The sequence below is a fragment of the Narcine bancroftii genome, chromosome 5 (genome assembly GCF_036971445.1).
Source record: "Narcine bancroftii isolate sNarBan1 chromosome 5, sNarBan1.hap1, whole genome shotgun sequence".
Classification (NCBI taxonomy): domain Eukaryota; kingdom Metazoa; phylum Chordata; class Chondrichthyes; order Torpediniformes; family Narcinidae; genus Narcine; species Narcine bancroftii.
The window spans coordinates 35,177,688-35,203,949 of record NC_091473.1 but is presented as its reverse complement, the minus strand read 5'-3'; the positions used below and the strand labels follow the sequence as shown (position 1 = coordinate 35,203,949).

The 26,262-nt window shown below is 40.4% G+C and overlaps 1 long non-coding RNA gene across 6 annotated transcripts in view; it reads right to left on the bottom strand.

Moving 5' to 3' along the window:
• Positions 1-26,262, bottom strand: part of LOC138763256 (uncharacterized) — a 147,596-nt gene that overhangs the window by 53,134 nt on the left and 68,200 nt on the right. The gene's annotated exons all lie outside the window — the stretch shown is intronic.

The window sequence follows — 26,262 nt, the reverse complement described above, 5'->3', positions numbered from 1 at the left end:
CCTTTTTTTTTTTACTGAGGTTGCTTTTTTAAAGAGAGAAAAACAATTTATTTTACTAAGGTGTCCAGGTCACCTAATAGCTCAAAATGCTGTTTGCCCTGGCAGCTTCAACCCTAACCCTAACCCTAACCCTAACCCATTCTCAGTGCTGAATGGAAGGACATTTCATACAAAATAAATTAGAACAACATTAATTAACATTTTCCCAAAGCTGCTTGGAAGCTATTTCCATCTAATATATCCAACTAATTTCATTCATTAAAAAAAAAACTAACAGCTTCTTAGACATTCACTCACATTACAGAATATGTTTATGTGCTAAGCTGGTAAATGTTTTCATGTGCAAACTGTGGAAACAGGGCCACTCTGAATGGATCACAAAATTGATGAAATTCAACCGAACACTTTTTTTTAAATTATTTATATTTTCATATCAGCATGAAAACATGAAATTTATCAATTACATAAAAGAAACATAATCTTATCCTTTGACGTTAATTTTTTGAGTAAGAAACCAAACAAATTCAACCCAACACTTATAAATAAATGTACTTGCCACATTTGGCACTTAGGATGTGCAGAGAGTGACATCAATCAGCAAATAATGCTAATTTAGACGGTTTCCAATTTCTGGTTTGGAAATTCAGGCCAACAGATTTGCACTGTGATCCAATCACAGCAGTTATTTAAAGGTCATCTTTTGGTTCTGCAACTTGCTGTGCTGTAGTTTGGTGACTCCCTGAGCCTCAGGTAATAACTACAACCTGTCTCAGGGGCATGGTGAGAGGTTTTTCCAGTATTTACCTCTAAGATTCTTCAATGGTGATCGACAGGCTCAATGTCAGAGACAGGGCAAACATATAATTCAGTTCACTGGGTTCCCAGCAGAACAATCCTATCAGCCCATTTCTATGATTTTTTTTTTCCCACTGTCTCCTCTTCTCTTACACATCATGGAAGCTCAGATTTCCCCCCACTGTTCAAAATGTACCGGGGGTTGTAGGCCAATTGGGTAGAATTCAGTGGCATGGGCTCATGGGCCAAAATGGCTTGTTACTGTGCTGTAGGTCTTAAAATTTAAAGTGTTATAATAAAAGTTAAATTATATACATTTTTTCTATCTACTCCACAAACATTTGTATATTTGATTTTAATCAATTTTTATATGTTTCTAAGCATCAGAAATTTTTGAAAGAATTGGCAAATGCCAAGCTGCTGTACATCAAATTTAAGGGTATGGCTTTGCCTTTCGTTATACGTCTCCGTAAAATTATTTACTGCTCTCCTTTAATCCCTATCCCTTCAGCATTATGAGATGGACAGCCAAACTCTCTCCTCCCAATCCCTCATCATTGTGACCCTTGTTGCATCCTCCCGCACAGTGATCAATCATCTGCTCTCAGTCACCAGTCACCTCACCCGAACCACCACATCCAAACACCAATTGCTCCACCGACTTGTGTCTGCCAGTCCATAACTCACTGCATTCCCAGAGTCCAAATCTTGCCTCATCTGATCCACAGGCCTCCCACCTCTCTTGATCTCTCCCACTGGGAAGCTGACCCTAGCTCTGAAACCAGTTACCTCTAGCCCTTTATTTGTTTTGAGACCTTACTCAGTAGCATAAGAGGCCTTGAATTTAAAACAACAGTACCACGATCCCAATGGTCAGTGACACACCACACTGTACAAGGCTCAAAGTTCCTTTTATTGTCATGTAATAATACATTAAAAATTTAACAGTATGGAAGGCAAAGAAAGAGAAAAAAAAGAACAAAAGAATGAAAGACAGAGAAATAAAAAGAATAACTAAAGTATTCAGCAACATGGAATTTTTCCAAAATACATGAAGACATTTGTTCCTCATTCTCCTGGAAAAGCCATATAATGAATGTCAAAATCACAACAAAACATAAGAACCAATAGGTCTCTCATTATTTTATTTCCCCTGCAGCCAAATAGAGCGGATTATTTCCAAGAACAAAAACCTTCTCCTCAAATTTCATTTATTAGCTGCTGCTCTAAAAAGCCTACAAAGGGAATATAAGTCGTAAAATCTTCACCAGAGTAAACCAACACTGTCAGCACAGGAAGACAAATATAGCCAAAATATGTAGAAACATGGTCTGACAGGAATTTTAAACTGGATCTCTTTAAAAATTCTTGACTTATTCATGATTTACCATGAGGCCCTATTAAACAGGGCACAGAACTAGCTTGGGATTTAATTTGCTGGCCTTCTGCTGCCCATCATATATCAGATCCATCTGCCTGAAAGTGAAATTGTGCCTTGAAAGCTGCAGAAATCGTTTCAAGGATATGTCAAAGTAACCTTTCAATGGGAACAACTGCTCAGAGCAACTGCTAATCTCTCTGAGCTGAAGGAAAGCGATACAAACTAAGGCAGGGCACACACCGTGGAACTGAATTATTCAGTTTAAGAATCTTTTCAGGCCGTTGCTTTCAGCCAAGCTCATAGGTGTGGATCCACGAGGATTGGCATTTAATTCATCAGAAATATTTTTGTGAAAATAAATGACAAGAATCTCCGATGTTGTTGCACTGAATTGTTTCAATTTTGCATATGTTTTGAATAGCAAAAGAATTCCATGGTATACAACCCCATTTTATTCACATTAGATCATTTGTATTATGTAAAGAATTGTATTTTAGATGGCTCTGAGAAAGTAAAGAAATATGACATGCTGTGGATTATTTTGCTTTTGCATATTCTATATCCCTATGGTCGACTTTTGATAGAAAATTCCACACAAAGTGTAATTGTTTTCATGTTATTCTGGTCTCACTTGATATTTTACCAATATGTTTCAGCTAAGCGACCAAGTCAGTAATTATTTTATCTTGAATTTATTCTGAAAGGGTATCTCAATGCTGCTCAGTAATTTGGCAGCGATGTTTACGGAAGGACATTTCCGGTAACTTGTATTTAGCTACATATTCCTATTAGCATTTAACAACATTTTGTAATAATGGGGCATATTTTGCTGCCCCTGCATCTGGGCCTAATGCACTATCTGGATGCAAAGCATTGAGGAGCATTAAGAAGGGAAGATCACAAGCTCACAACAAAACCTGCCCCATTTACCAGCAATTAAAATGAATGGCGGACTGAAATGACTGACCATTTCCCAAGCTACTCTGCCGACTTCTTATCTGGTTTTCTTCTCTCCATTGTTCCCAGATGAAACAATCTGGGAACAATGCTTGAAACCGGGTTGCCTCCCTGACATTTGGCTACGTTGACTTCAACAGATTGATGCACTGTTGAAAAGTACCACTCTTCGCCTTAAAATTAACTGCAGTTTAGCATCAATTGGCAAACATAGATTTCTATCCTTTCAGCCTCTAAGGAGATCATTTTAGGCTTTTCAATTGAGCTGCTACATAAATTTATCTACTGGAATTCCATCTGTCCTTTTAAAGTTGAACTATAAAACCCAATTGCCTTTGGAGCCATGACTCAAACTCTGTGCTTTCACAGGGCTATTATAATTTTCAGGCCTCGATCTTCCTTGCAAAAGGCTACAATGCTATCAGATCACCAAATGGGAGTCAGGCAAGAACTGCAGAATGTTATACCTGAGAACCCATTGAAACAGTCAGCTAAGCATTGGGAGGAGATTATAGTAGTACGGCAGATACTACTGCTTTCTCACAACCCCAGCAATGCAGGTTTAATCCAGACCTCCCCCTATATATAATGTGAAGGTTCTCCTTGCAACAATGTGGGCTTCTTTTGGGTACTCGAGTTTCTTCCTGCATCCCAAAGATGTGCTGATTAGGAGGTTAATTAGCTATGGTAAGTAGTTAGGTAAGCATGAGGAAATTAGGAAAATTAGAGAGAATATGAAGGAAATAATTGTAAAATGTCTCCAAGAGCCAGCATTCTCTCAATGGACTGAATAGCCTCCCTTGCTGTCCTTAGAAAATCCTTGATAGGCATCCATCAAGACCAAGAACGAGTCCTTCCAATCCAGTTTCATTGGCTAAAGGAGCTGATTTGAGAAATGCAGATTCTTCTGCAGATGAGACAGAAGGGGCTGAAGGAGCAGGTGGGTGGATAGTTTATGGGATGGTGCACTCCTTCTCCGTGTGCTCTTGATGTATGTGTAGTGTGCATCGAAAGAACCAAAGATTTGTTGATCCAAACCAAGGCTTTTATTAACTAAAAGACTGGAGCATATCACAAGTAGGTCGACCAGTCCAGAATGACCTGGTCTGGTGAGGAGCAATCCTTTAAGACCTGCCAGTAGGTGTGGCTGCACTCTCAGTCAATCATAGTCATCCTACACTACCATCTGTATATATACACATTGGTGATAGAATCTGTACTATCACTGTATGGAGTTGGGCTTCTTATTACTATTCCAAATACTCTTTCTCTACTTTGAGCTGTTATGGACCAGAAGTCCCATTGTTTCTTCAATGAAGATTTGACCACATCCTTAATCTTTTGTTGAGATAATATTCCATTATTATTTTCTTCCTTCCTTAATTTTTTGCATTATTAGAGGGTTTTTTTCTAAAAAAAAAAGCCATATACAATTTAGAATATGAATTAAGGATATGATTTACAACTTATGCATGTTAGTGTTAAATAGAATATCTTATTTAGTTTGTGTAACTGTCTAAATCATCTTATTGGTGTACCTTTTTTGTCTGCATAAGTGTTTTATTATTTTTCGTAAAGCTCATTAGTTCGTTAATATGAGATCCCATCTGGGCATGTGCAGCCAATTCATCTGTCTGACTTGCAGCACGGGTGCCATTTTGAGTGCTGACAAAAGCTCGAAAAAAGTCGGAAAATCATGTTTAAGATGATCTGACCAATGTATGGAGGTTGAGCGCAAACCCCAGGAAGGCTCTCCCTCGAAGAAGGTGAGCTGAAAGCAATACAGGGCAGCCAGTGGGAGGTTCCCCGGCCCTGAGGTGGGGGAGGAGTGCAGCAAAAAGCCCTCGAGCTCACAGAGCTCCTACAGCATGATCGAAGTGCCGAAGAACCAACGGGCCTGCCAGGGACCAGTCAACCCCATGAGAAGCAGCAATGCCGACCTTCCTCCATTGGGGGTGGGATCAGATGACAGCAGCCTACTCTCATGGCGGATTGGGACCAGTCTGGCTAAAAAGACCTAGCTTTGTGGAAGTTAGGGTCCGACGTGTCTGGCAGTGATACAGAAATGCCTCTGCATGAGGCGAGCTCAGTGAGGCCATGTCTCCTCAGTTCTAGAGGCAGTGAAGAGGAGGTTCCTTCACTTAGTAAGACAGGGCCTGGCTGCTCTATGACCCACTCATTGGGGGTTGTTAATCCACCCACTCGACGGGCAAGGATGACCACCAGCTGGACAAAAAGCCTGAGAAAAGGCAATGTAAGTGTCTCTGATCCACGGGCACCCACTGTCGGACCAATGAGGAAATTTTGCTAAGACTGGACAAGTTGGAAGGCATGATATCAGCAATCGTGAATAAACCACAAGTGTCTTCTGAGCAGGGGGAGGAATCTTATTTCCAATATGAATGGGACGTGGGAGAGCCCGAGGGACCAGACGAGGAAATTGAGTCCCCTAACCTCCAATACACTTACTCCCATTGGTCGGGATGAGAGAAAAGTTCCATCAAACGCAGCAAAATTTGCAGCACCGAGGGGCGTTGGGCAACCTCTTGATGAAGAAATTGCAGGGTCAATATCTTATCTGATATGTAATGTCTTCAAACAGATGGTGCTAGAGGATGCGATTTAAAAAATACCGCTGCCCAGATAATTGCTCTCTGCTGGATGTACCAAAAGTAAACTTTGCAATATGGGACAATTTGAATGTCTCCATGAGAGCCAAGGACATGAAGCTGCAAAGGTTACAGGGCTCTCTGGTTAAAGGTATCACTGCGTTTACCCAGACACTGTCATCATATATAACAGACACAACAAGATGCGCTGGGGTTGCTCTCCCATGCCAATTACGAACTGAACGCCTTCCGGAAGGAGCTGATAAAGCCTGATCTAAATTTTCGGAATGCTCATTTATGTAAACCTGCTAATCCTGTCACTAAATTTTTCTTTGGTGATGATCTGAGTAAACAGGTGAAGGACCTGAATGAGCAGCAGAAGGCAGCACTGGAGTGGTTAGAGGCTGGAGAGTTCAGGCAAGAGCAACTGTTATGTTTCATCCCTATCACTTGTACGCTGGGGACTTTAAGATAGGATATCCCTCTCAGGTGGCACCACCACTCAGGCATTTTTTTAGGCAACACCCTCTGTGCAGATAGCGGCAGAAGAATTTTCCTACTTAAATCTCGCCGAAAAAATGAATGCCACCTATAGCCAACTGAGTGCATTTTCTAATTATGATGATAAGATTGCGGGTGGTCAATTAACAATGTTCTTTAGCCAATTATGTAATCTTACTACTGATTCTAATGTACAGCATACAGTGTCTGGGTATCAAATTGAGTTTGACCCACAGAAATTACCTCCAGTTAGGAGAAAGGGCTTATACAATTATATACACAGACCCCAGTTTATGGAAGCTACAGAGAAAGAGATTATGGCTTTAGAACACAAAAACATAACAGAATGCTGGTGCCAGGAAGAGAATGAGTTAGTTTCAAACATATTCACGAGACCATAGAGAAGCGGGGGAACGAGAGTGATCTTAGATTTATCTGACCTAAATGTGTATGTCTCACACCAACATTTTAAAATGGACACAATTCATTCTGTTATGCCATTATTACGCAAGGGCTATTTTATGGCATCCATTGATTTACAAGATGCTTATTATTCAGTATCTGTATACCCACTCTCGAGAAAGTACCTGAAGTTTATTTGGAAGAGCGAATTGTGGCAATATAAGGCACGACTTAATGGATTTAGTTCTGCACCCAGAATATTTACCAAGTTGCTGAAACCAGTTTTCACCCAGCTAAGAAAGAAGAGACGTATAGTGATGGGTTACTTGGATGACACCATCATGATCGGCAGGTCTATGGGCATAACACAGAGAGCAGTGAACGCCACTACGGCTCTGCTGCAGGAGCTGGGATTTATTATACACCCAGAAAAATCAGTCCTCAGCCCAACCAAGGAAATTAAATTCCTTGGGTTCCTCTTAAATACAGAATGTATGAGAATAAACATGCCAGAAGATAAAACGGTGGAAATTCTACAGGCTTGTAGTGCTTTAATCACCTCCCTCTCTATGGAAAGTAGCAAAAGTAATTGGGTAATTGGTGCCTGCTTTCCTAGCCATTCAGTACAGTCTGCTAAAATATAGATTCCTGGAAAGAGATAAAGTACAAGCCTTAAAGGGCGTCAGGGGTCATGTTGATAGACCTATGAGTTTATCTCAAGAGGCTAGAGTAGAACTTGAGTGGTGGACCACAAATGTATCGGAGGCTTATGCCATGATAGAGAATAGAAAGTTTGATATGGAAATCTGATCAGATGCTAGAGGGGAAAGATGGGGCGCCACAGACTTAACTACCTCTGCCAGTGGCAGATGGACTATTCAAAAGATTATATTGGCATCAGCATCTGGCATTAACTTTCTCGAAATTGTGGCAGCTCAGTTGGCACTGAAGTCATTCTGTGCAGAGAAAAGGGATATACACATGTTGATGAGGTTAGACAACACCTCAGCAGTAGCATACCTGAATAAAATGGGAGGTTTGATCCCCATCATGTAACTGGCTTGCAATACAGATGTGGAGTTGGTGTAGCGAAAGGAATATCGGGATATTATATCTGCGTATATAATTGCCAGGGCATCTAAACTAACAGGTGGATTTGATGTCGAGAAAGTTCAACAATAGAATGGAATGGATGTTGGGGAGAAAAGAGCTTTAATCTGATAGAACAGAATTTTGGGTTTTCAGAGATCAATCTGTTTGCATCTCATTTAAAACATTAGGTGGCTCACCTGGTGACCTTGCATATATAAACCAGTTGCGACTCATCCCCCTTCATTCTGGCCTAGGCCTGCACAGAGGCAAGGACTAGCTGTATATATTAGTCTATTAAAACTAGTGTTTGACCTGCACTCTATCTCGTGTGGTTTGAGGTATCCTGATTGCCATACACCCCAGGCAGAAGCCATAGATGCCTTTACGATTGATTGGGCAGAACTGAATTTTCCCCCCTTCTCATTAGTAGCTAAATGCCTGCACAAAATTCAGCAGGACGGGGCCACTGGACTCCTGGTGGTACCAGATTGACCTTCCCAGTCCTCGTTCCCAATGCTGAATTGGATGCTGCCAGAATGACCTTTACGGTTGAGAAGAAGCAAGGAACTGCTAGTTCAACCAATATCTCTCCTTCCCCATCCTCTTACTCAGCTCGATCTCGTATGTTGCAGGATTGGCATGAAAAGTTCAGCGTAAAAGGATTGCATCCAAAAACGCTGGACATTATTTGTGCTTTATGGAGAAAGTCAACCCAGAAGCAATATGCCACATGTTAACAAATGGCAACTGTTTTATTTTATTGAGAGTTTAAATGTTAATTATGTTTCCATTTCAGTTATTTGCATTTCCTCACTGATTTGTTATATGTTCACGTAGCCAGTTATAGTGCTATCAGCTATCAATACAGCCAAGAATGCTTTGGCTGCTTTCCTGACTCTATGAGCCACCGAACACTGTCGAGAATCATCCCCTGATTTCAAAATTCATGAGGGGAGTATTTCATTGGGTTGTTAATGTCGTGTTGGATTTGTTGCGACATTTGTCACCAGCGTACGCCTTGGAGTTGCGTGACTTATCTTGGGAATTGCTCATGCTCGTGGCCTTGACTTCGGCCCATAGAATACAGACTTTAACTTGTTCACACTTGGACTATATCATTTGGGAAAATGATTTTGTTGAATTTCATGTTCATGTCTTGTTGAAACAATAAACTTGGTAGTGTGGGAACAAAGTTTAAAATGTACGCTTAGCAAGAGGACAAAAGAAAAAGATTAAGTGTGGTGTGGTATCTGAGACAATATATTGAATGTACTCGCGATATCAGAGGGGGAAGAGAGATTCTTGTTTGTATGTTACAGGAAACCGCATCAGCAGACGTCCTCTCAGACCTTGGCCAGATGGCTAAAGAGTACCATGAGGTTGGCTGGAGTGGGTATCACTCAGTTTGGGCTCACTCAACCAGAGTGGCAGCTATGTCTACTGCTAGTAGAGCGGAAGTCCCCATTTGGAATCTCATCCGTCAGGATGGATGGTCAAATGGAAGAACATTTAACAGGTTTTACAATAAACCTCTGAGGACGTAGGGGAAAAATTTCACTGCAGCAATTTTGCAGGCTGCCGATTAAATTGTGCCACACACGGGAAGTCTATGGATTCACCCTATGATCTTTCAGACCATGCGTAAAAGAGAACACTGAGCTTTGAAATCTCATATTAGCCAACCAACGAGCATTTTTTTTAAATGGAGCATTAAATGAGAACTTACCAATTGTAAGTTTGATGATTATTAGAGTGGTGAGATAATATGCCCTCCTCGCCCTCCCTTATTTATTTTCTATATTGTTAAGATAGTTTCTAGTGTTGCATGTATACCTCAATAAAACGCTCTTTTGACAGAATTATACCAGTGGTCGTCTTTATCGAGATTCAAAGATTGGCTGCACATGCGCAGAGGGGACTTCATATTATCTCACCACCCCCATTACTCATATAATAATCTTCATACTTCAAACTGGTAAATTCTCTTTTAATGCTCCATTAAAATCTATAAAAATATTTTAAAAAGAAAAAGAAGATAATATCCTCCCATTACAGCACTACAAATAAAGCATCTATATTAGAGTCTGGTATCGGATAGGTAAATGGTGTGGCTTGTCCAACTTTGCCTACTGAAAGTAGTGAGAGCCTATGCTGGGAGTGGTGGCCTGATATTTAGAACTTGAAAGGATTTTGTGGATGCAGCTTTTTTGTATTTTTCCATTGTTTTGAGGTGCCAGCTCTTGTCTGTTTGGGTCTCAGATGCATAAAACAGAGCAAGGATCTTTTTTTTTACAGTCAGAATCAGAATGACATCACTGACACAAGCTTTAATGGAACTCCATATGTGAGGCCTGACTGACTCATTGTGGTGTGCTGTTAGCCAGAATCGGATACACACAAGGTAAAGACTGTACAACAGGCTTTAATCCACAAAGACTTCCACAGAGCCAAGGCTGTAGCTGCAGTAACTCTGGGTGAGGCTTTGGGAGATCGGCGCAACCTTATATCCCGGAGGGTGATTGACACCCGCCCGGGTGGGGCTTGATCCCTTCAGGCCGACTGATTAACATCTGGCCAGGTATTGTCCTGTCCCCTTACACTCCTACAGGTACAGAAGTTTCACCCTGCAGTAGGCCGGTGGTGTACCACCACACTCATGGAAATGCATTTGCAAAAATAACAATTGCAGACAGTTAATAGTTTGCATTAAAGTGACTTTCTTTCAGTGTTTTTCCCCATAAAATGCAGCATTCAACATTTTCAGCATTATCCTCCCTTTTGAATTCAACCTCCAAATTTCAATAGTTTCTAATTTGGCATCATTACCAGTTTTGATTTCATTTTTCTTGTATCCATGACTGCAACAGAGGCATAGCAATGCAGATTTTAGAAGCACATTACTTGTCATGCCAAATCTTTAACAAAACAGTTCACTCCCTCCTCTCAACCTTGCATCACAATACCAAATACATTTCACTAATTGGAATCAAATCAACACCTTGGGACACAATCCCATCAGTTCCATTCTCCCTTTTCTCACATCCTGTGGCCTGTAACTTGGTTCTTTTCACATGTGTATTGTTGTATTACCAAATCTCTTATGTGGACTTTTGATTGAACACCGTTGGGAAATCATTATGTATTGCATTCATAAATTAGTGAAGACTGATGGTCTTCAATGTTTATGATTGGAAGGTATCTAGAAAAAAATCCAGATAAGTAATCACTGCCATATTAACATGTGATTAATTAGTTTTAGTTGCCCATTCAGAGAGAGCTCTCCAGCGCATGACGTCCTGTTTTGCAGAAACTGCCAAAATGTTTGGCCTGGAAGTCAGCCTGAAGAAAACTGAGGTCCTCCATCAGCCAGCTCCCCACCATGACCACCAGCCCCCCCACATCTCCATCGGTCACACTGAACTCAAAACGGTCAACCAGTTTACCTACCTCGGCTGCACCATTTCATATGATGCAAGGATCGACAAAGAGATAGACAACAGACTCGGCAAGGCAAATAGCGCCTTTGGAAGACTACACAAAAGAGTCTGGAAAAACAACCACCTGAAGAAACACACTAAGATCAGCGTGTACAGAGCCATTGTCATACCCACGCTCCTGTTCGGCTCTGAATCATGGGTCCTCTAACGGCATCACCTACGGCTCCTAGAACGCTTCCATCAGCGCTGTCTCTGCTCCATCCTCAACATTCATTGGAATGACTTCATCACCAACATCGAAGCTGGCAGAGTCCGCAAGCATCGAATCCATTCTGCTGAAGACCCAACTGCGCTGGGCGGGTCACGTCTCCAGAATGGAGGGCCATCGCCTTCCCAAGATCGTGTTCTATGGCGAGCTCTCCACTGGCCACCGAGACAGAGGTGCACCAAAGAAGAGGTACAAGGACTGCTTAAAGAAATCTCTTGCTGCCTGCCACATTGACCACTGCCAGTGGGCTGATCTCACCTCCAACCGTACATCTTGGCGCCTCACAGATCGGTGGGCAGCAACCTCTTTTGAAAAAGACCGCAGAGCCCACCTCACTGACAAAAGATAAAGGAGGAAAAACCCAACACCCAACCCCAACCCACCAATTTTCCCCTGCAGCCGCTGCAACCGTGTCTGCCTGGCCCGCATCGGACTTGCCAGTCACCAACGAGCCTGCAGCAGACGTGGACATTACCCCTCCATAAATCTTTGTCCGCGAAGCCAAGCCAAAGAAGAAAGAATTAGCTTATAATATTTATCCTGGTCCTCATTCTATGAACATTTACAACCTTTATTATAATTAATAAAAAACACCAAAATGCTGGAGAAACTCAGCCAGTCTTTCACAGGAGAAAAAGATATATTTGCTGCTGATTTGGGCCTGAACCCTTGAAGGAAAGAGCAAAGAATAAATAGAATAAGTAAAAAACAGGAAATCTCAGAACAGAGATAGTGCTGGCTGGGGGAGGAGTCCAGACCAACAAAGGATGTTAATTGGATATGATATGGGGAGAGGTGTGAATTGAGATAGAGGAAAAAGGGAAGAGCGATAAAGCAACAGAACAAGATGGAAGGAGATGGGGAAGAAGGGGTGGGGTGGAGTGTTTACCAGAAACTAGAAAAACCAATGTTAATGCCATCCGTTGGAGGGTGCCCAGATGTAAGATGAGGTGTTGTTCCTTCAAGTTGTAGATAGCCTCAGTCTGGCAGTGGATGAGATCATGGACAGACATGTCAACAAGGGAAAGGGAATTGAAATGGGTGGCCACTGGGAGATCCACGCTATTGTGGCAGACAGAGCCAAGGTGCTCAGCAAAGCAATCTCCCAGTCTGTGCCCAATCTCTCCACCTTCTGCAGGGACAGCTCCCTCTGTGAATATCTTGTCCACTACTCCCTCCCAGCCAATCATCCCCTTGCTACCTCTCCCTGTGAGCACAGACCGCAGGAGTTGCTCCAGCTGTACTGCCTCCCTCACCATCATTCAGGACCCCAAACTCCTGAGTGAAGCAACATTTCACTTGTGAATCTGCAGGGATCATAATTCTTTTTCATTATAAATTTACATTTAAATTTAATTTACTTTAAATTCTGCGAAATGTTACACCAACCACGCTGCCCAGTGCATTTAGTGCTCCCATTGTAGTTTCCTCTATATTGGATCAACTGGTCTCAGACTGGAAGATCACTTCATTAAGTACCTTCACTCTGTCTACAGTAATAGTGTGGATCTCCCAGTGGCCACCTATTTTAATTCCCCAACCTATCCCTTGCTGACATCTCTCATGTTCTGCCAGACTGAGACCACCTGCAAATTGGAGGAACAACACCTCATCTTCCAACTGGGTACCCTCCAACCAAATGGTATTAATATTGACTTCTCTGGCTTTCATTACCCCCGCCCCCACCACCACCACTACCACCTTGTCACTTCTTGTCACTTCCCCCCATCTCTAACTCATTCCCTTTTCCCTGTCTCCTTTCACACAGACAAAATCAATTCTCACCTTTTCCCCATATCATATCCAATTCACCCTTCTGTTGTTCTGGACTCCTCCCCCAGCCAACAATCTCCATTCTAAGATTTCCTGCTATTTGCTTATTCTTTGGTTATTTCTTGAAGAAGGGCTCAGGTCCGAAACATCAGCAATATATCTTTGTCTACTTTAGACGTTGAAAGACCAGATGAGTTCCTCCAGCATTTTGGTGTATTTTTACTACAATCATAGCATCTGCAGATTTTCATGTTTCAACCTTTATTACAATGCCTATTTCTAAATATGCGCTTTAGATGAAAATTCATTGCCTTTTAGTCTCCGGTAGATCAAGACATATTTTCAGATTTCAGATTTCTTGTCAGAGTACATACATGACATTCATACAACCCTGAGATTCTTTTTTTCCTGTGGATGTGGCAGAATTACCACTATTTGGTAGTGCAAAAAAATAAAAGGCACACAGTGTGAATATGTAAACAATCAAAAGATCTCTAAACAGATAATTAATGCAAACAAACTGACTGTGGAACACAGGGAGGGCAAAGAAAATCAATAAAGTGCACAGGAGTCCAAAAATTAGTCCCTGATTGAGTTTGTTGTTGGAGTGTGATGGTAGAAGGATAGCAGCTGTTCCTGAACCTGGTGGAGTGAGCCTTGTGGCATCTATACCTATTTCCTGATGGCAGCAGTGAAAACAGAGCGAGTGCAGGGTGGTGTGGGTCTGATGATTGTTGTTGCCCTCCGACACCAACATTTCCTCTTGATGTACTCAATAGTGGTGGGGGTGGGGGGGTGACTGTAATGTCCTGGGTTGTGTCCACTACCTTTTGGAGGGCTTTATCCTCAGGAGTATTGGTGTTCCCGTTCCAGACCATAATGCAACTAGTCAACACACTTTCCACCACATATCTGTAGAAATTTGCCAGGGTTTCTGATGTCAAACCAGCCTCCACAAACTCCTGAGAATGTTGAGATTCTGATGTGCTTTTTTCACCATGCCATTGGTGTGTTGGGTCGAGGAGAGATCCTCTGAGATATTTTGACTCCCAAGAACCTCTGATCCCCCAATGATCACTGGATTGTCGACCTCTGGCTTTCCTTTCCTGAAGTCTTCAATCAGCTCCTTAGTTTTGGTGACATTGAGTGCAAGATTGTTGTTGGTGCACCACTCAGCCAAGTTTTCAATCTCTATCCTGTGTGCTGACTCATCCCCTTCATTTATACAACCCACTACCATGGAATCATCGGCATATTTGTCGATGGTATTGTTGTCATACCGCCAGTAGTCTGGAATGTGTGAATTGGAATATATAGTCTAGGGAATGTTTCTATTTATTTCCATTAATCTTTTATTCATTTCCTTTTGTACATATTTGCATCCCTACAAGTGTCTCTTAAATTTTCTTCAGAAATCCCTCTGGACCCATTTCACATTCTAAGTAATGATTGAAGTAAAGCATATTTAATGTGACACCCCTTTACCTTAAAAACCATTTTCTGATAAGCTTGTTTCTAATGTGCTGACAAATAACCTTGCCAATTCAGATTATGTTGACTGAACTTCTTTCATGTTTTCTCATCATTGTTTCTGCTTTTGCTCCATATTTCTCACATTCTGCATTATCGCTCTACTTTGTACAATATTCCTATGATAACTCTTTTCTTTCATGAACTCTATTCACAGCCTATCAAAATGCATTCATCTTCCCATTGGCAGCCATGTACAAGGAGAATGAGCCTTCCCATGAGAATATACATCACATTTTAAAAGGTGAATTTTACTGGAATCTCTCATCAAATCATATTAAGGTGGAAATGAGAAACTGTGGACGTTGGAATCTGGAGAGAAAAAAACAATCTGCTGGAGGATCTCTTCATGTTGAGCAGCATCAGTGGGAGAAAAATTAATGTCCATTTTTCAGGTCGAACCCCTTTGACAAATCTTGATGAAGGGTTATGACTTGAAACATTGACAATTTAATTTCTCCCACTGATGCTACTTGACTTGCTGAGTTTGTCCAGCAGATTGCTTTTTGAATTACAAAGGACACTGTTCAACTGAAGAGCTCATTATGACTTTCGCCGTATACTAGGATTCACTGTTACCAGATCTTTCATTCCTCCTCACACAATTACTTTCAAATAGACTTCCTTAGGAAGCTACCTGTAGTTCATGAAAACACACAGAAATACTGGAGGAACTCGACCAGTTTCACAGTGTCCATAGGAGGTAAAGATATATTACTGACATTTCAGACCTGAGCCCTTCTTCGAGATATAAGCAAAAAAAAACCAGACCGGCATCTTAATTAAATACAAGAGAGAAAGGGGGAGAGGGATGCCTCCTATGGACGCTGTGAGACCGTTAAGTTCTTCCAGCACTTCTGTGTGTGTTTTTAATACAATCTCTGCATCTACTGAATTTCATGTTTCACACTTGCCTTTAAATATACAATAAAAGATACTAACTTTTAGTTTTAATTTCATACTTATAAAATGAAGAGCAGCAGGTAAAGGGACCTGGGATGTTCAGACCGCAGAGTGGTGAGTAACTGGCAATGTTGCAGAGGTTGAGGGAAATGCAAAGTGCACCAATCATGCAATATTTCTATCTCTCCAAAGGCCACATTATTTGTTTTTGAAAAGTATACACACTTTGGTCAAGAAATTCTTTTCTGATTAATGGTTTTTAATGCATAACATGGTGCACATTTTTAAGTAAACACAATTGCAGCAATCTAATGCTTTGAAATTTGCCAGTGCATGTTTGAACTTCTCTGTGCATGTGAATCACATGTGCAAGGAAACTGCATAGCACACACAAATATCAAGTCTGAGTTAAAGTACCTTTTTCTTTTATATAAATCCTAACTTACAAGCTTACACCAAGAGTTGTGCACAGAAATTTCATGCTAAGGACACGCTAGACTGGAAATTCAGTTATACATTGCTAAGAATTTTTGCAACTGCATTCTGAATGGGAGTGGAAAGCAAATAGAGGAGGGCCAAGAATATATAGGGAGGTTTTTTTAATTTTTTTTTCACACTATGAACCATATTAACCAAAATACACACAAACATTTCCCTCTTGAATATACACAGTGTCATTTTCTCCCCTTTTCCCCCCTCCCTTCCCTCCCTCCCTCCCACCTCCCTCCCTACCCACTAAACATTCAACATATACAATACAATAAACCCATTAAACAATGTCATCACATAATGAAAATAAACAACAAAATTGTATCATCTACTTTTACACACTGGGTCAGTTCATTTCGTCTTCTTCTCATTCTGTCATTTTAGAGGGTGGAGGTCTGCGTTAGGCCCTCTCTGTTGTGTTCCATGTACGGTTCCCAAATTTGTTTGAATACTGTGACGTTATTTTTTAAATTATATGTTATTTTTTCCAATGGAATACATTTATTCATTTCCATGTTCCATTGCTGTACTCTCAGGCTCTCTTCTGATTTCCAGGTTGATATAATACATTTTTTTTGCTACAGCTAAGGCTATCATAATTAATCTTTTTTGTGCTTCATCCAAATTGAGGCCTAGTTCTTTAGTTCTTATATTACTTAGAAGAAATATCTCTGGATTTTTTGTAATGTTGCTTTTTGTGATTTTATTTAATACCTGATTTAGATCTTCCCAAAACATTTCCATTTTCTCACATGCCCAAATTGCATGTACTGTTGTTCCCGTTTCCTTCTTACAGCGAAAACATCTATCTGATACTGTTGGGTCCCATTTATTTAACTTTTGGGATGTGATATATAGCCTCTGTAACCAATTATATTGTATCATGCGTAACCTCGTGTTTATTGTATTTCTCATAGTTCTGGAGCATAGCTTTTCCCACTTTTCATTTTTTATCTTTATGTTAGATCTTGTTCCACTTTTGTTTGGGTTTACAGCTTATTTCATTGTCCTCTTTCTCTTGCAGCTTGATGTACATGTTTGTTATAAATCTTTTAATTATCATTGTGTCTGTAATCACATATTCAAAGCTGCTTCCTTCTGGTAACCTCAGCCTGCTTCCCAATTTGTCCTTCAAGTAGGTTTTCAGTTGGTGGTATGCAAACATTGTACTGTCAGTTATACCATAATTGTACTTCATTTGTCTAAAAGATAATAAATTATTTCCCAAAAAACAATTTTCTATTCTTTTGATCCCTTTTCTCTCCCATTCTCTAAAGGAAAGGTTATCTATTGTGAAAGGGATTAGTTGGTTTTGCGTCAATAATAATTTTGGTAGTTGGTAATTTGTTTTTTTTCCTTTCTACATGAATCTTCTTCCAAATGTTGAGCAGATGGTGCAATACTGGTGAACTTCTATGTTGCACCAGCTTTTCATCCCATTTATATGTTCTGGTACTTTCTCCCCTATTTTATCTAGCTCTAACCTGGTCCAATCTGGTTTTTTCCTTGTTTGATAAAAATCTGATAGATATCTTAATTGTGCTGCTCTATAATAATTCTTAAAGTTTTGTAGCTGTAAGCCACAAGGGAAGATACAACAATTGGTGGACAAAAAAATAAAATACAAAACACTACAAATGTATAAGGTGGAGAAGAACATCATGAAGACAAAGCAGAAGTATTATGAGCTAGGAGAATAAACACACAAAATACTAGCTTGGCAGCTTAAAACAGAACAAGCTAAAAGAACGGTATTGGCATCAAGGAAAAAGGACAAACAAATTACATATAACCCAGCAGAGATCAATGAAAACTTGGAATTCCTTGGAATTCCTTGGAATTCTACGAGCTATTATACCGAACTGAGAACGAAGGGAAAGAAAACAAAATAGATGAGTTTCTAGCTAAAATTGAACTACCGAAACTGCAAGAAGAGGAGCAAAACAAATTGATAAAACCATTTGAAATAAAGGAAATACAGGATATATTAAAAAAGCTACTGAACAATAAAACGCCTTGAGAGGACGGACTCCCAATAGAATTCTGAAAAACATTTAAAGACTTATTAATTCCTCCTCTCCTGGAAGTAATGAACCAAATTGAAGAAACAAAAAACATACCAGATTCATGTAAAACAGCAATAATTACAGTAATACCAAAGACGGGGAAAGATCCACTAACACCAGTATCATTTAGACCAATATCTCTACTTAATTCAGATTATAAGATAATAGCAAAACTACTAGCAAACAGACTGGCCGACTGTGTACCAAAAATAGTAAAACTAGATCAAACTGGATTTATTAAGAAAAGACAAACAACGGACAATATCTGTAAGTTCATTAACTTAATCCATGCAGTACAAGGAAACAAAACGGCAACAGTGGCGATTGCTTTAGACACAGAGAAAGCCTTTGACAGGGTAGAATGGAATTATTTATTCAAAGTACTACAGAGGTATAACCTACCAGAGAAATATATTAATTGGATTAAAGCATTATATAAGGGACCATTGGTGAAGGTGACAGTAAATGGATATACACCGAACCAATTTAAATTAAGCAGGTCAACTAGGCAGGGATGTCTACTGTCTCCCTCACTGTTCGCTTTAGCTATAGAACTCTTGGCAGAACTGATAAGAACAGAAAATAAAATAAAAGGGATAAAAATAAAAGAGAAGAAATATAAAATCAGTCTATTTGCAGATGACGTCATAGTATACTTAACAGAACCAGAATTATCAGTTAAAGAATTACATAAGAAATTGAAGGAATATAGACAAGTATCAGGGTACAAGATCAACACAAATAAAAGTGAAGCGATGCCAATGAATAATGTGGATTTCACAAAGTTTAAGAAAGAATTACCATTTAAATGGCAAACACAAGCAATCCGATACCTAGGTATTCGACTAGATAATAATCTAGGCCACCTATACAAATTAAATTATCAGCCATTAATGAAGAAATTACTAGATGACTTAGAACATTGGAAAGATTTACCACTGACACTGATAGGAAGGGTAAATTGCATTAAAATTAATATCTTCCCAAGGATACAATACCTATTTCAATCATTACCAATTCCCTTAACAGAGAAATTCTTCAATGAGCTAAAGAAAATTCTTATGGAAAGGGAGGAACCGAAAATAGCACTAGATAAATTAATATATATAGGGAGGTTTTGAGATGCTACTGCATCCGATGCTTCCGCTATGGTCTCCTCTACATCAGAGATGATAATCCATGATTATCATGGATACTCATGATGAGCTCGTTGACTTCATCCACTTTGCAACCAATTTCCACCCCAACCTCAAATTCACTTGTTCCATCTCTAGGAATCCTCTCCCTTTCCTCGATTTCTCTGTCTCTATCTCAGGAGACAAACTCTCAACAGATATCTTCTATAAACCCACCAACTCCCACAGCTACCTCGACTACACCTCTTCCCACCCTGTCCCCTGTAAGGAATCCATTCCATTCCTCAATTCCTCCTTCTCCATCGCATCTGCACCTAGAATAAGGACTTCCATGCCAGATCATCAGAGATGTCTTCCTCCTTCAGACAATGTGGCTTTCCCTCTACCCCCATCAACTTGGTGCTTATCCGCATATCCTTCATTATCTGCACATTTTCCCTGGCCCCCTCCTCCCACACAAGGACAGGATTCCTTTTGTCCTCACCTACCATCCACCAGCCTCTGCATCCAACACATCCTCCTTTGCCATTTTTGCCACCTACTATGTGATCCCACCACTAGACACATATTCCCCTCTCCTCCCCTCTCTGCCTTCTGCAGGGACTGCTCCCTCCCAAATTCCCTTGTCCACTCCTCCCTCCCCACCAATCATTCCCTTGGGACCTACCCCTGTGACCACAGGAGATGCTCCACTTGTACCAACACCTCCTCCTTCAGCACCATTCAAGGCCCCAAACAGTCCTTCCAAGAGAAGCCAACATTTCACTTGGGGATCTACAGGGGGTCATCTACTGCATCCGATGCTTCCACTATGGTCTCCTCTACATCAGAGAGACTGGCAATGGATCTCTCAGGAGCCACCCATTTCAATTCTCCATCCCATTCCCTTGCCAATATGTCTGTCCATGGTCTCAATACCTCTACTGAGATCATCTGTAAATTGGAGGAACAGCACCTCATCTTCTGACTGGTCACCCTCCAACCAGATGGCATTAACATTGACTTCTGTGGCTTTTGTTTAAAAAACCCCAATCCCTTCTTCCCCTATAATCTCTCCATTCCACATCTCCTTTTGCACAAATATGATAAATTCTGCCTAGTCCCTTATCACATCCAATTAACACCTTTTGTTGGTCTGGATTCCTCCCCCATTGTTCAAATTCTGAGGCTTTCTGATATATCCTGCTTCCACCTTTTCTGCTTATTCCTTGAAGGTGGGCTCAGGCCAGAAACATTGGCAAAATATCTTTGTCTCCTTTAGATGCTGGAAAGATCACCAGAGTTCGTCCAGCATTTTGGTGTGTTTACTACAATCACAGTGTCTGCAGCCAATTGTGTTTCACTTAGTTAAGCAAATAAACTAGAGCCTGAGCTGTTGATCCAAGTGCATGTTGAAATCTGACTTCTGAAAATGAGACTTTGAAAGTTACATTTAAATAATTAAATAAAATTGAATGAACATTATTGCTGCAGTAAAATTGAATGGATTATCACAAAAAAACCTCTGTTTTACTCACGTCATTCATGGAAGGAAATGCACTGGTCTAAATGACTGCAGTCCACCTGTGTGTTCAACTCTTATTTGTCCTCTGACATGTCCAAGTTAGCCAGTTGTTTTAAGTGGAAATTGAGGACTGGCAGTATGTGTTGGAGTTTCCAGTTTTCTGTCCTTATTTTTTTGAAAATTTTATTTATCAATTGAATCAATGCAAACATTAACTCAATAGAAATAATATCTTATAACAACATAATACAAAAGGATCCAAAATTTATTTTTCCATTTTCTTACCTCACCCCCCTCCCTCCTACCCCTGAAGAAAAAGAAAGAAAGAAAGAAATAAGGAAAGAAAGAAAAACACAAGTTATTTTATTTTCTAACTATCAACTATTAACTGAGAGGAGCGGGTGATGTGGAGGATATGGATGGACTTTTATTCACAAAATCCATATACGGCTCCCAAATCTTGTAAAAACTCCCGATCTGATTCCTCAAAATATGAGTAATTTTTTTCTAATGGTATACAATGTTGAATTTCAATGTTCCATCTATCTATTGTTATGATATTCTCCGCTTTCCATGTTATTTCTACACTTTTCTTCACTGCCGCTATTGGTATGCTCAAACAAGAGTTCTCTGTCCTGTTTTATGAACAGATATATCGGGGTGTTGGGTCAGTGACTCTTGGTCAAAATAAGGAATGATTTCTCATACAGTCTGAATGATCAGAGACCTGAAACACGTACTTAATCACTTTCCCTAGATGTCATTTGACCTGCAAGCATTTCCAGTATTTTCTGATTTTATATCTGGCATTTAATGACAGTTTATCAAATGTGACAGGGGTAACTCATAGGAACCAGGTATTGGAGCTGGGATTCGAGAGGGTGCTGAAGGTAAGAAGGGCTCATGATTGGCCTTGGGTGCAGAAAGCTTCTTGATCATATCAGAGGTTTGGATCTGTAGGTTGAGTTGCTGATGGATCCAATGGATTTGTGTGGCTGCAGAGGCTGCCGGAGTGCTGGAGGCAAATCCAGGGACACTCAGTAATTCTGAAGGGAACCATATTTGCCATTCTCCAATCCTCTGTCACCTCCCCTGTGGCCAAAGAGGACTCAATGGTTAATAGCCACTGCCCCAGCTATCACTTCCTTCACTTCTCACAACAACCTGGGGTATATTGCGTTCAGCCCCGGGACTTATCAATCTTAATGATTTTAAGAAGATCCAACACTTCCTCTTCTTTAATCTCAATATCATCCAGAACACAAGCCTGTTTTAATCTGATCTCACCCTGATCAAGGACCTTTTCTCTTGTGAATACTGAAGCAAAGTATTCAGTTAAGAGCCCCCTAACCTCCAGGCACATATTGACTCCTTTATCCTTAGTGACCCCACCTTCTTTCAAATCATCCTTCTTCACATATGCATAGAATGCCTTGAGGTTCTCTTTAATTCCCCATGGTAAGGTCTTCTCATGGCCCCTCAAGCTCTCCTTTCTTAAGCTCCTTCCTGGCTACCATATACTTCTCATGACCTCTTCCTGTTTCCTGCTTCCAATGCTTTCTTCTTTCTCTTGACTAGCTGCCTCACCTGTTTTGTTAACTACAGTTCCCTTTTCCTACCTTCTTTGAGATTATTTGAAAACTTCTTATTCAAATAATCTTAATGCCAAGGTTGATATTTGAGTAATACCTACATATATGTCTCTGTGTTTTTTGGGAGGCTTCTTAAATAACTTAGAGATGCAAGATTCAAATAACAAAAGAGACTTTACTTACTGACGTCTTCCACCATCTCAGGAAACTGTTCACACACCCACATACAAATACATACACCCCACAGTGGTGCACTATAGTTACTACAGTGAGAAGGGTGTATTCTTACACAGTTACAAAATAGTTCACATATCCTGACTATATAACACCTACTAAGATGAAGTAGTAACTTTACTTTTGGGAACTTATAATTCTGTGGTAAATGAAATAATAACAATGACTTTCTTTTATATAATAATAGTATATAAAAGTTATATAAACTCAGTGCCAATATTTATACTGCCAATAGTCACGTAGGCAATAACAAACAAGCACTGAGATGCTAAAGACATGCAGTGGTTTTAAGAACATTAAAATTAATACAATATCAGAGAAGCACCCAACGTAGGACAGCAAATACAGTTTTTGGTAAACAGTGCAGGATGGATGACTAAAAACTTAGGAATATGGAGGGCAGTCTGGAGAGGATTAGATAAGTGATGTGAGGGAAAGAATTAGAGATTAAAGAAAGAACCAGCATCAACTGAGAAGAAGAAAATCCTGGATGGCAAATTCATTGATTTATTTTGAAATCGACAGCAATGGCCCCAAATATAGCTTATTTGGACATTTGAAAAGCTTCTGACAAAGTTCCACTTGAATAGCTTTCAATTAAGTCAGAAGTTATAGGAATGCAGGTAGACCATCAGGATGAATAAAAATAGGTTGAATGATGGGGAAGGAATCATAACTGTTGGAAACTCTGAATAAAAGTGATTGATTCTACTTCCACAAGATTAAGGCTTGGATCTCCTTAAAATCAAAAGTATTGCTGAAGCAGAAGGGACAATAAATGCAAAAATGCACTTGAGGAAATATACAATTCATTACATTTAAGACTAATGAAGTAAAGTTTGAAAAATTATGAGCTTTTAAAATTAGAATGTATATCCCTTTCGATTCAGATAATATAATGTTATTTAAACATGAATAAAGTACTAGACTGTAGAGCCAAAACACCAAAATACAATTCTGCAGTGGTCATTTCTAAAGCTTCAATTTGTGTTACCAACAAAGATCTGGAACTTGACTTCAGTGAGAAGCTGGCCTATGCTTGCTGATGACCGTTGAATGGTTGCCCCTCTGGGAATACTTGAGGGAAAAGTCAACTCCATCCTTCATGATGAAATCCTGTACAAGGCCTCATGCGACGCAATCCCTTCAGATAGACAGGGGACAGAGCAAGTCATATGCCCCAAAGAGCTGAACACACTTAGCAATCAACTAAACCACGACAAAATCTACTGAAAATACTAAATGTTTCTCAAAGCAACTAAATCCGAACATTAAGACTTTTAAATACAATTTAAACTAAAATAAAAACACAGTGCTGGAGAAACTCAGCTGGTCAAACAGTGTACCTTATGTAGCAAAAGATAGATAACCAACATTTTGATTGGTTATAAGCCCTGCATCAGAGTATGGACAAAATGTAGCCAGGCACCCAAACAAAAAGGTAGGGGGATGGCAAGCGGAGGAGCACAGTCCCAAAGGCAGGAGGTAATCGCTGGATAAGGGAGGGAGGGAGGGTACACCAGCAAGTAGGGGGAGGGGGGAAGGAAGGATGACTCTGTGGCTAGTGATTGAACAGCCTAGAGAGGTGGAGGAAAGAAGACAAAGGGAAAGAGAAGGGAGAAAGAATGGAGAAGAAGGTGAGCAGAAACCAGAGAAGTCGATGTTAATGCCACCCAGTTAGAGAGTTCGAAAATAGCGTTGTTCCTCAAATTTAAGAGTGATCTTTGTGCTTGAGGCCATGGACAGATATGTGAGCATGGGTGTGGGGTGCGAAATTGAAGTGGTTGGACACTGGGAGATCCCTGTCACTGATGCACACAGAGTGAAGGTGCTCAGTGAAGCAACTTCCAGTCTGCAACCAGTCTCTCCAATGTTGAGAAGGCCACAAAGGGAGCACTGGATGCAGTAGATAACTTCTGTGGATGCCAAAGTGAAGTGCTGCTCCACTTCAAGATTGGCGATGAGGGAGGAGGTGTGGGCGAAAGTGTGACAAATTCTGCAGCCACAGGGGAAGGTTTGCGGAGGGCATGATTGGTGGGGTGGGATTAGTGGATGAGAGAGTCATGGAAGAAGTGGCCCATATGAACTGAAGCAAGATACATATTTCAAAATAACTTCTTCTCTCCCTATTTTCCTTGCAGCTGTTCCCCTCCACTGAACTAAGTGGAGAGAGAGTCTGTGCTTTTTTCCAGGCAGATATCTTATGAGATGAGGAATTACAAAAACCTTTCACGCACTTCCTGAACTATTAATCTCACCAAGTACAAAAAATAACTGTGGATAGTTACTGGAAAATTTGGGGCTTGTACATTCATATGGAAATTGCAAAGGTGATGAAGTTATTTGTGAAAATGTCAGCAGTACTTATGGATGGGTGATAGTTTTCTATAAAATCCAATTCTTTGTCTTTATAGTAAAACAAGACATTGTAACAAAATATTCTATACTGAGCTACTATAGACATCAGTGTACACATTGTGGAATCACTGAACACGTTGTTGATTTGATATATATGGTGGGAAGTTAATGTAGACACATTGTGGAGTCTAGTGCAAGGCTGACATCTCCAGGCTTGCATGCTAGGCTTATATACATCACTGCTTCTGACATATGGACTGTAAGTGACATAATCGTATTGGATACAGGTCAATTTCCATGTCCGCCATTTTGGTAGCCACTTCGCTTGCCGGTAAGTGGGTCACCACAACATGCTGGAAATATTTTGAATATTAACAATGGCTTCAAAACTCTGATGACAATACATGAATCCAACAAATGGAAAACATTATTTTCATTCAGTCATATCATACTTGAACCAGTAATTAACTGCCAATTTAACAGTTCACCTACCAGTGTAAAAACTCCCAAACCTTTGGGGAAGGGAGGGGGTGGTTGGGTCCAAACCAACCTAGGAATCAACCACTAGGAAGGTAGTATCATTGCTGATTCATTTTGAATCATACCAGGTCACCCAATGTGAACGGAGCATCTAGTATGCAAGGTCCCATTTGAGACATGCATGTGACTGTGTGGTGAGGAGTCACGAGGAAGGGAGTGGCAGTAGAAGCAATTGAACTTCATAGTGTTAAATCCTTTTATAAATTGTTAAAAAAGTGGTCTCAAACTGGGGGGAACGAGAGATGTGGAAGCTTCTCTCCTTAAGGACTGAGGAGGTGACCTTACATCATATAACAGGTACAATTAAAGACAGCCCGTTATATGAAAAGATACCCTCCAGGCTCAGAGACATGGGGTTTGCCAGGGACAAGCCCCAGGTAACCAACAAACTGAAGAATCTTTGGAAGAAGTTTCTTCAGGTTGTTAATCACAAAGGAAGGAGTGGGAGGGACTGGCTGAACTGGCCACACTGGTCAACAAACCCTATGTCCCTGATCTCAAACATACAGCCTGAGCGGGCTCCCATAGACACACCAGTGCTTTCGTTCAGTTTGGGACTGGATGAGGAAACCAATGCCCCAGTACCTCATCTGCAAGCCCAATCATAACTCAACCAGCCATCCCAAGCACCTTATCCGAAGCCCAAAACCAACAGCCCAGAACAGACCAGAATTCTAATGATGCAGAAACCCAAT